Raw genomic sequence first — 10,682 nt, 5'->3', positions numbered from 1 at the left:
AAGGGAGGGAGGGAGGGAGAGACGGACGGTCAAACCGAAACCACGCGAGAGAGTACTCCCAGAACAACAACGGACGGACGAGCCGTTTTTATTCTATTGGGTCAAGCGGGGGAGCGTCTCTCTCGGAAACATAACAAACCAAGCCGCGGGGGGGGGGACAGAAAGGGGGTGATGGATAAACGAACGACCACGGATAAAGCTTGAGCAAAGTCCTTCGCCGCACGGGGCCACGACGAAGTCCAAAGACCACAAACAGGTACGGGGAACATGGGTGCAAGTGCACCGCGTGGCAAGCGACAAGAATATGGCTTTCACCATTACTGTCCTCAATAAACACCACTACGGGCCGGCGGTGGGGGGGGGGGGGGGGGGGAGGGAGATGGAGAACGGAAGGAGTTAATAGCCACTCACTAAAAAATGTCCCGGTTCCCAGAGGACCCTACAGTCCAAAGGGGGGTGGGGGGGCCCGCAGGGAAAAGGAAGGTGTCACCGAGACACACCCTATGCCTCCACCCTCTTAGGGTTTGCAGGTGACCCTGAGGGTGACACTGACACGAGACAGGTTAACCGTACAAGGAGCCGACAAATTGATTTCCTACAAGTTTCACGTGACAGGTAGAGCCCCTCCTGAGGAAACCAAGACCCTGAGAAGTGGCCAAACCTAAACGCTTGTATATTGGGTTGAACAAGGAGAAGCGATGGTGGACGACTAACTGAACTACGTGGGGAGGCTAAAGGATGATGAGGATTTTAAAACCAACGAAACCAACCAACCAACCAAGATCTGTTCTCCTCTAGAATTCTCTCCACTTCTCCTCCTGTCCTTGAGGATAAGAATGTCACTCCCCTGGTGGCATAGGAAAGACATGGGGGGGGGGGCACTTCCAGGGAGAAAAGGAGGAGAGTGCTCCGTGCATGCTTCTTGCACCTGCTGGGCAGGAGGGTAGGGGTGGGTGGTTTACTTTGCTTGCTTGCTTGCTTGCTTGCTTGCTGCTGCTTTTTGAAAGCTTCTCTAATGTTTCCTTTACATCTAAGTCTTCCTTTCCAGTTTGGCTTTGGACAGGAGGAAGGCAGGCCACATGTTTTTCTGACACGGTGGAGAACGAAGGGTAAGATGAGTGCGGGCCCGTGCGTATTCTTTTCCGTCAGTCACGTGCCGTGGTGAGTGGAGCATCAGCTCTTGCCGGATGGGTGTCTCATTCCTCCGTGAACCATCAGGCAAGATGTCGGGCAAACACACACAGGGAGACTAAAGGTAGGAAGAACGTAGAGAAGACGGGCGACACGTGCCCGAGTCTCCAGAGCGACGATTTCATCCAGGGCACAGCAACGTCCAAGGTTTCCGGACACCACGTTGACGGACGCTTTGGTGCGTAGGTCACTCTGAATCTACAGTGCCACCCTCCGGTCCGTTAGCACGTTGCCTCCGGCTCACGTGAGCGAGCGGTGGTGTCGTCGCGCAAAGAGACTGTGGGACTCGTCCCGGGATGGAACTGGGCCAGAGAGAGGGAGGGACGCCGCAGCCCATCGTTGAGCTTCAGGTGTCTGTAAGAGACCGAGTCTCTAAAGTACACCGAGGCACAGGGCGACCCGCTCGCTCGTGCCTGGACGTCGTCTCTTTGTTCTTTCGAGGGGTCGATATCTGTGAGTGTGGTTTGTTTACTTTCCGGACAAGGCGAAAGAACTCTGAAACAGGAAATATTGGCACAAGGGGTCTGGTGGGATGGGAGGGTGCGGGTCAGTCCACGTACCGAGAACACGGGAGGATCGGGCGTCTGAACAACCAGGCGGAGAGGGGAGTTTAGCCTCGGTCATCACGGCAACCGGCACCTCGACAGAAACCACAGAAGGTGCCCAGGACGAACTGCGTCGCAGGAGCCAGCGTGGGGCATTGCCCCACTACCCTCAGCCCTCAGCCCTCAGCCCAGCAGCAGGCAGCAACTGTCGTCCGGGTCCAGGCCGCGCCCCACTGCCCTCTTCTCAGCCAGAGCGGTGCCCGGGAGGGCGGGCCCCGGAACAGATACCTCCTCTCCTCCACACACATCTCGCCAACCCCTTGACCGCTTTGCCCGGGATACACAACTCCGCTGTACCCAGGCATGATTTTTCCCGTGGACCGGGGGCCTCCTTGGCCACTTAGGGTGCTCGCACCAAGATGAATCGGGCTAGAGACAGGGACACCGCAGCCCGCTGTTGAGCTGAAGGGGCCTCTAGGAGAGGGACTCTCTAAAGTAGCTGACGTACAGGGAGACCCGCTCGCTCGTGGCCGGGTGTGTCTTTGTTCCTTTATTTCTTTTCGTGTTCTTTATTATCATGTTTGGTACAATTGTAAGCGGGATTGGGTTGTTTGGGGTTTGTTTTTTCTTTTCTTTTCTAATTTGTCTTTCTGCGGTGTCATTATCGGCGTATACAGACGCAACAGATTTCGGTACATAGAGTTTGTATTTTTCCTGTGGACCAGGGGCCTACTTTGCCGCTTAGGATGCATGCGCCCCCACCCCCTGCCCACCTGCAGCCTTCAGTTCCCCAAACCACTGGAGGACTCGTGGGGGTGGGGGTGGGGGAGGGGTGGGGGGCGGGGATGGGAGTGGCAGTGGAAGGGAGGTTCAGGGCGATTCATTCCAATGGGCCTCATTCAACCCCTTCGTTCAAATGCAGAAAGCTTTCTGTTCAAGTCTGAGCCTGGGGCTTCTCTGCATTGAATGGCTTTCTTCAACTCCCCCAACCCTTAGGCTGCAGTTTCTGAACTACTGGGAGGAAAAAGGGAGGAAAGGGAGGAAAGGGAGGGAAGGGGGGGGGGAGGGAAAGAAAGAAGGGGTGGGGGAGAGAAAGGGGGGAGGGGAGAAGATGATGTCTAAAGAACTTGCCTTCTCTGGAGCAAAGAGAGTCCCCTCCTTTTCCTAACCCAGGAAACCTCAATAAACCATTTGAGAATCATGGATGTGGAGGATGATATCTTACTATAATGCCTTCCAGGGGTGGGGGTGCAAGTACGTGGAAGGGTAGGGAGTTGGCGGGCGAGCGAGCGAGCGGCATGGTGTGGCGTGGCGTGGCCTGCCGAGTCAGAGTCAGAGGGTGGCATGAAACACGTGATGGTGGTGTCTTAGGGTTCAGAGGCCAAACACAGGCATGGGGCAATAAGGGATAGAGGGTGGGGGAGGCCTGACAGGGGACAATTGTGACCCCGGGCGATGGTCCCAGCGGGCACACTCCTGTAAAGCAACACTAACACTCTATTGATTAGCCATTGACCTGTCCTCCCTCTCCCACCTGCTTCCAAAGGGAAACTGAGTACAGTTTCATTCCACAGGCACTGGCTGTTTCACATGCAACCTTTGACGTGCCACTAAAAGGAGGAAGAAAGATGGACACACATGAAACAGCCCCACAGATGGCCTAGAGGGCGTGGGCGGGGCTCTCATCAGTCAAATTGGGAGTCTGAGTCAGGATCCTGGGGTTGTTTCAAAACATGGAATGGAAGGGGCTCCTGGCTGGCTCACTCAGAAGACCATGCGACTCTTGGACTCTTGATCTCTGTCAGGGTTGTGACTTCAAGTCCCACATCGAGTGAAGAGAATGTGAAAAATGAATGAAGGAATGAAGGAATGGATGAACAAACTTAAAAAAAAAAAAAAAAGGTTGTGGGGCGCCTGGGTGGCTCGGTCGGATAAGTGTCCGACTTGGGCTCAGGTCATGATCTCACGGTCCGTGAGTTCAAGCCCCACGTCGAGCTCTGTGCTGACAGCTCAGAGCCTGGAGCCTGCTTCAGAATCTGTGTCTCCCTCTCTCTGACCCTCCCCCATTCATGCTCTTTCTCTATCTCAAAAATAAATAAAAGTTGAAAAAAAAAAAAAGTTTGCAACGTTTATGTCTTTAAAACAAATGGAATCGGTAGGGTGCCTGGGTGGCTCAGTGGGTGAAGCATCCCACGCTTGCTAGATTTTGACTCACGTCATATCTCAGGGTTCGTGAGACCAAGCCCTGCATTGGGTTCTCACACGGACAGTGCAGAGCCTGCTTGGGGTTCCCTCCCTACCCCCCCTATACCTCCCCCATAAACCAATAAATAAACATCAAAAACATAAATCTTAAAACACTACAACAAATGGAATGGAAAGAGAGAACGCAACGAGGAGGATGTGAATGTTGCACCTAATACCACTGAACTCTACGCTTATATATGGTGAAAAATCTCAATTGTAGGTGATGTCTACTTCTAACCACAACTGAAAGGAAAACGACAAAACACCGGTCCTTGGCTCACAGTAAGGGAGTTCCTGGATTTGGTCCGAGAGGGCCTTCTCATCCGCCGTGTGGAAAACTATGGAATGGTTTCTTCCTCTCCAGGCCGATGACCATTGCCAACGACAGTAGGTGTAGGTGCTGTCCTACCTGTGAAGGAAAGGCAGGAAGAAGTGTAGCATTTAAAAGCATCTTTTAAACGCTGTCCACCTTTCCCAGTTTGTCCCCTCACTATGTCTTGCTTACGTTTTATAGCATTTACCCTATGTCGATGCAAAATGAACGAGCCTTTTTAAAAACAAGTTTAAAGAGGAAGGAAAAGAGTTTCATTGGAGCCCAAGTTAGGAGGGCTGACGGGGATACGCAATCTTCACAAAGCAGTCAGTCATCTGGGGAAGGCCTCACATTGGGCATACATACAGCTTACCAAAAAAAAAAAAAAAAAGGAAAAACAGGGCACGGGGGCGGGGGGGGGGGGGGGGGGGTTGGCCGCTGATGTTAGGAATCATCATGAGGAGAAAGAACACATTCCAGAAAGTTACAGACTTTATCTTCTGTTTTTAGTATGTGCAAGGCTGTATGACTTCAATCTTATGGTGACCAGGAAGGTTTTTGTATTGTTTTCTTTTGTTTCCCTTATCTTTATAAGCCGCCTTTGGAAGCCCCCTTTTTTAGTTAGTTATGTTTAAGAAAAAAAAAAATTTTTTTTTTTTTTTTTTTTTTTTTTTAACAAACCAGACATACAATCTGTGCTCAGGACAGAAAAAGAGCTCATGCTTTGAGGTTTTCTGGAGTCCCTTTGACCTCGGTAAATATTAAATGTATAGCTTCCCTGGGAGAGCACCAACATAAAAAGTTTAGAATTTCCTTTATCATTTCCCTGTCTTGATCGATAATCTTTCCTCAGAAATCACGGACGATCAACCTGATGTTTTTATGTCCCTCAGTGCCAGGTGACTGTCTTGTCTGCCCTGGGTGTGTCCCTCCTTGCTAGGTATGAGAGTGTGTGTGTGTGTGTGTGTGTGTGTGTGTGTGTGTAAACACACATATATGTCTTTGAACCACCTAGGGTTCCTCGTTGGGGTGAACTTATTGTAACATAAATGGTGGGAAACTCAAAAGTGACATATGTTCTCTGTAAGTTCCATTGACCAGCAGACATAGTTCATGTGCTTGGCTCAGATGGTCTGCCTTTGTATTTGGCAAAGCATTTTTAACAGAGAGACAGGGACAGCAACACACTTTCAACGAGGACAATTTGAAGGAGCCAGTGCAACATTGGAATACCCTTGAATTGACAAAAGAATGAAATCCCAAGAATCCTTTACATACCTGTTGATAAAAGGGAAGGCACATCTGTGATTATTGATGAGGAAAGATGGAGCACCCACATTGAGGAAACATACCTGTCATGCATATTCCCAGGTTTGCTTAGGGGCGGAGACTTAACATGAGAAGGAGGCAAAATTTAGTCCCTGATGTCAGGAGGTTACCTTAGGACACGGAGAAGGGGCTGTGGGTATGCCCCGAGAGCTGGTATAACCTGGATGGGGACTTAGGCTCTTTCTCTCAGGGCTGTGCTGGCTTATAGGCTGCAAGCATATCGGTGGACCTTGAGTCCAGGCTTCTTCAGAGACAGCTAGAGTTTGTTTGTGGGACCTGAAAAGACACAATAGCTGATTAGGGGCAAATAGTTCCCTGAAGAACAAGATTTAGGTTCTCTGCGAGAGAGAGCGAGCGTCAGCCTCCTTAACCCTCCGTGGCACAGTTTCAATTGCCCACTCCCCACTCCCCACCCCCCACACTCACCCCCAGCCTCTGGAGTTTGGATCATTTCCCAATGGTAAGGAACGGGGACGATGATGGGTGATGGCTCGGGCTAGGGCTATCCGTTTATCTCCCCCGGTGAGAACAGTTTCTGTAAATCTCACCTGTCACAGGCCTAGGTGCAGGGCTACACAGAAGTTGTGAAGGGAATCGAAGCAACATGGAGTCAGAGGTGTTAAGTTTTCTTCCCCTTTATAAGTTTCCATTGTCAATCCCTCATTCCACTTCTATGGAACAGGGATGGAGGTCCACCTTCTGAAACTATTTCAAGCCGAATTAGGGTGTGGCAGGGGCTTTGGAAGGGAAGGATTTGACAGGGTGCAGGTCACAACTTTTGCTCCCTTGTGCTAATTGGGGGTGGGGGGTGGGGAATCAGAGATAGTTCCTATCTGAGATCTTGGGTATTTTTCTGCATAGTTTGGTACTGCATCATATCCTGAGATTTCTCCCCAAGTGTATTCTAAGGAATAGTAACAGTATAGTCAAACCCAATGTTATAACCACCTTGTGGGGGGAGGGCGCGGGGGGGAAGGTTGTGGTGGTCAAGGGCCTCTTACTGTACCCAAGTGAGTTGCTGTCTGATTTTATTTTTATGGTTTTTTTTAAATCTTATTAAGTAACCTTTACACCCAACGTTGGGCTCGAACTTACAACCCCAAGATCGAGAGCTACACGCTCTACCGACTGAGCCATCCAGGTGCCCCTGTTTATGTGGGCTTTTGTTGCTGGGGCACCTGGGTGGCTCCGTGGGTTGAGCATTGGACTCTGGCTCCGGTCAGGATCTCGCCGTTCGTGATTTCGAGCCCCGCATCCGACTCTGTGCAGACAGCTCAGAGCCTGGAGCCAGCTACAGATTATGGGTCTCCCTCCCCCCACCCCCTCTCAAAAATAAATATTAAGAAACTTATAAAAATACAAATAAAATATGGGTTCTTATTTCTAAAGAGGAGCTAATACAGTTGCAGCAAGTGTTTGTGAACTAGCTTTGACTCTGCCTCCTTGTTCAGCAAGCAATCAGGTAACTAATAAGAGGTACTTCTACAGAAAGAAAAGAACACCACGGGTTAATGGGTAGAACAACTTATAAACCCAGTGTCTAAGTCCCAAGTGCGGTCAGTGAGAAGGTGTCTAGATGCCAGGCTCGAAGCATCCTCAGCTGGAGTGGGAGCAGGCAGGGGGCAATCTGACCGATTTTTCTGGCATGTAGTTCAAATGTCTCATTTTGGGGGATTCTGAGTGGCTCGGTGGGTTCAGGTTCAGTATTCAAGTCTGGATCTCCACTCAGGTCTCAATCCCAGGGTCGTGAGCTCAAGGCCCCAGTTGGGCTCCACACTGGGCGTGGTGAAGCCTACTTTAAAAACAACAAAAACACAACAGCAGCAAATGTCTCGTTCTGAATGGCCCATAGAGCAACAGGCACACAGATTGTCTACAACTGTGGCAATTTCTCTGAAGTTTATCTCCAGTTGTCCAGCTTTCCTTTGCAGGGCTTCAGGGAAAAGGGCCATTCGAGTTCTTCAGGATGGTAAGATAAGAGGATGGGAGAGGATTGGAAGCCTGAGTTTGAAGAGTCATAGTCAGATATTGGAGGAAACCAGGATTCAGGATCCAGCCCAGTTTTAAAGGCAAACAACAAACAGTCAAAGAAAATTAATTAACCAGAACTAGAAGTTAACATCCACAAAAGAGCTATTGAAATACAATCTTTTTCTATCGAGACCCCTCCATTCCTGTCAAAGATAGCCCAATGAAAACTAATTTGTTTGTAAAATAAGTCCAGTGTTAACAGACATGGCTTCAGTATTGACATAAGCACAGCAAGAATAGCGATTGACCATATAGTATTTTGTGTTTTTTCTCTCTTCTTTTCCGCCTGCCTGCCTTCTTTTTATTTATTTTTTTTTTATGGAGTTCTTTTTTTCCTCTTAAGTTAATTCCTTTATTTTGAGAGCGGGGAGGAAAGGGAGAGGGGGACAGGGGGAGAGGGGGAGAGGGGGAGAGGGGGAGCTCTGCACTGTCAGTGCAGAACCCAGCTCAGGGCTCAAATCCATGAACCATGACCGTAGGTGAAATCAGACGCTTAACCGACTGAGCCACCCAGGCCCCCCACACACCAGAATTCTTTACACTGTCAAATGTACGAATGTATCTCATCATTTTCAGAAACACGTTGTGGTGTTTGGTTTTGTTTCTTTTTTCTTTTACTGTACAATTTTTAGCAAGTCATGAAACGGGCGCCTGGGTGGCTTTGTCAGTTAAGCATCCAACTTCGGCTCAGGTCATGATCCCACGGTTCGGTTCGTGAGTTTGAGCCATGCATTGGGCTGTCTGTGCTGTCAGCACAGAGCCCGCTTTGGATCCTCTGCCCCTCCCACCGACTCATTCTGTGTGTGTGTGTGTGTGTGTGTGTGTGTGTGTGTGTGTGTGTGTGTGTGTCTCTCTCTCTCTCTCTCTCTCTCTCTCTCCTAAAAATAAAGAAATAGGCTGGAAAACAAATCTTCAAGGAAAAAAAAAAAAACAACAAACGATGAAACATGTTTACTAACAGACCCAAGTATCTTTACTGTTTTTCTGAATAAAGCCAAAGACCAAACACACACACACACACACACACACACACACACACACACACACAGCAAAACAAAAAACAAAAAAACAAACAAAGAAAAGAAAACGCCGTAGGTTTAGTAATTCACAATCTAGTATTTTATCTTCTGTGGAAAAGACTCAGATGTCTGAAGAACTGAACCTAATTTACCACTTAACTTAGCAAAGCTTTGAAGTTACAGGTCACGAAAGATTTGGGAAGCCATTTTAAAAGTTTACAAATAGGGACTCCTGGGCGGCTCAGTCGGTTAAGCGTCCGACTTCGGCTCAGGTCACAATCTCACAGCTCGTGAGTTCGAGCTCCGCGTGGGGCTCTGTGCTGACCTCTCAGAGCCTGGAGCCTGCTTCGGATTCTGTGTCTCCCTCTGTCTCTGCCCCTCCCTCGCTGACATTCATTCTCATTCTCTCATTCTCTCATTCTCTCTCTCTCTCGCTCTCAAAAATAAATGGTACAAGGAAAAAATTTAAAGGTTTACGAGTAAACATTTTTGTGTATTTAACGTATCTCCTGTCAACATTCACCCACGAACACTGTATGCGAGAGACAAAATCGACCATCGTTTGAAGTACTTTTTGCTGACAAACTGCAACGGGTACCAGTGAAGTCATAAATTGAAGTCACATGAAAGCTGATTAGGCCCCTGCCTCGGGCCTGAACCCTAGAGTGCGTGTCTGAGTGGAACAAGGAAGGGCGTAAGTGTTTGTAAAGTGTTTTTGATTTTGTTTTTGATACCTGTTGTAAAACGAGGGAGAAAACGTGTTATGTTGTTTGTAAAGGTCACAGAGATGTATATTTTGAGGACCACAATTACAGGGTCAGTATTGGGACGGAAGCAAGGCCATGACCGGAGCTGCCCACCCCAAAGGCTTGTCATGCAGAGAGCACCAAATTCAAGCCATTTTACAACCACCACCACAAAGAATAAAACCTAACTATCTGCATTGTATTTGATATCGACGGCTCCGAAACTATGTCCATTTTAAGTAAGCAATCACCCTTCCATGGCCCTTAGTACCCAAGACGTCCCACCCGTGTCCACTAAAAAGTCAAACGATCTGTTTCCCCACCATCAGGCTCACACGGGAGGCCCCACCACCGGGGATGGCCTAGGAGATCACTGGAGCCACACCAACTGATGCAGAAACAGAGGGAGGGGGAGGCGGCCAGGGAGCCGCCGGCCAGGCCCCAGGCAGATTTAAAGTTTTGGACTCACCTTTTTGTGTTTGTTTCATCTTTTTCTTTTGCGCCTCCAACTCCGCGTCCGCGTCCACCTCCCACTTCTTCTTCCATCTCTGTCTCCTGTCTTTGCCTCCTGCAAAAGTGGCTTTGTCTCTGGTTGCTTTTCAGCCCCCTGTGGAAGAGGTGAAGGAGGAGCAGGCCGTGGGGTGGGCACCCATCTTGGCGCTTGTGCTCGGGGAGGAGGAGGGGCGGGTTTAGGATCACTGGCATCTGTCTGCCTTCCTCCTCTTCCTCATTCTTCTGACTATTGGGAAAGGGTGTGTGGGTGTGGGTGTAGCGGGGAGGGCAGGTGTGTTCAATTTTTACCTCTCCTCTCTCTGGGCCATCAATTGTGTCCCTTCCCGTGAGGCAACTTTCTTATGGAGTAACATAAAACTCTGAATGTAGAGAATTTCACACACACACACACACACACACACACACACACACACACCCCACACCCCACACCCATACCCCGTTCACGTGAATGTGAAACACATTTGGGTTTGTTCTGATCCTCCTGAGTGTTAGAATGCCCAATGTTCACAAGAGCTTGCCTTGAAACACAGTAACGGAGCTCGGTTACAAATTGGTGTGAGCAATAGCATCCAGAGGTAGAGAAAACATCTCACACGGATAACACCTGTGGCCATAGATCCACAAACAAGATGCAAACCAACATCAGCCTCTGTTTCACTCCTATTTGTGGAGAGGACGCGAAAGACCCAATGGTCCAATCTCCCCCTTTTATAAAAACAAATCCAATCGCACGAGAGCATTACCGTGG

At 49.2% G+C, this 10,682-nt stretch overlaps 1 long non-coding RNA gene across 1 annotated transcript; it reads left to right on the top strand.

Annotated features, from left to right (window-relative positions):
- LOC122233723 lies at positions 1-2,650 on the top strand. The gene is made up of 2 exons (XR_006211398.1): positions 1-256; positions 522-2,650. It is a non-coding gene; the product is annotated as an uncharacterized LOC122233723 (long non-coding RNA).
- Positions 2,651-10,682: the final 8,032 nt, after the last annotated feature.

The sequence above is a fragment of the Panthera tigris genome, chromosome E1 (assembly GCF_018350195.1).
Source record: "Panthera tigris isolate Pti1 chromosome E1, P.tigris_Pti1_mat1.1, whole genome shotgun sequence".
In the NCBI taxonomy this organism is placed as follows: Eukaryota; Metazoa; Chordata; class Mammalia; order Carnivora; family Felidae; genus Panthera; species Panthera tigris.
Note: the sequence above shows the minus strand (reverse complement) of the source record. Positions and strands in the feature narration are given on the sequence as shown.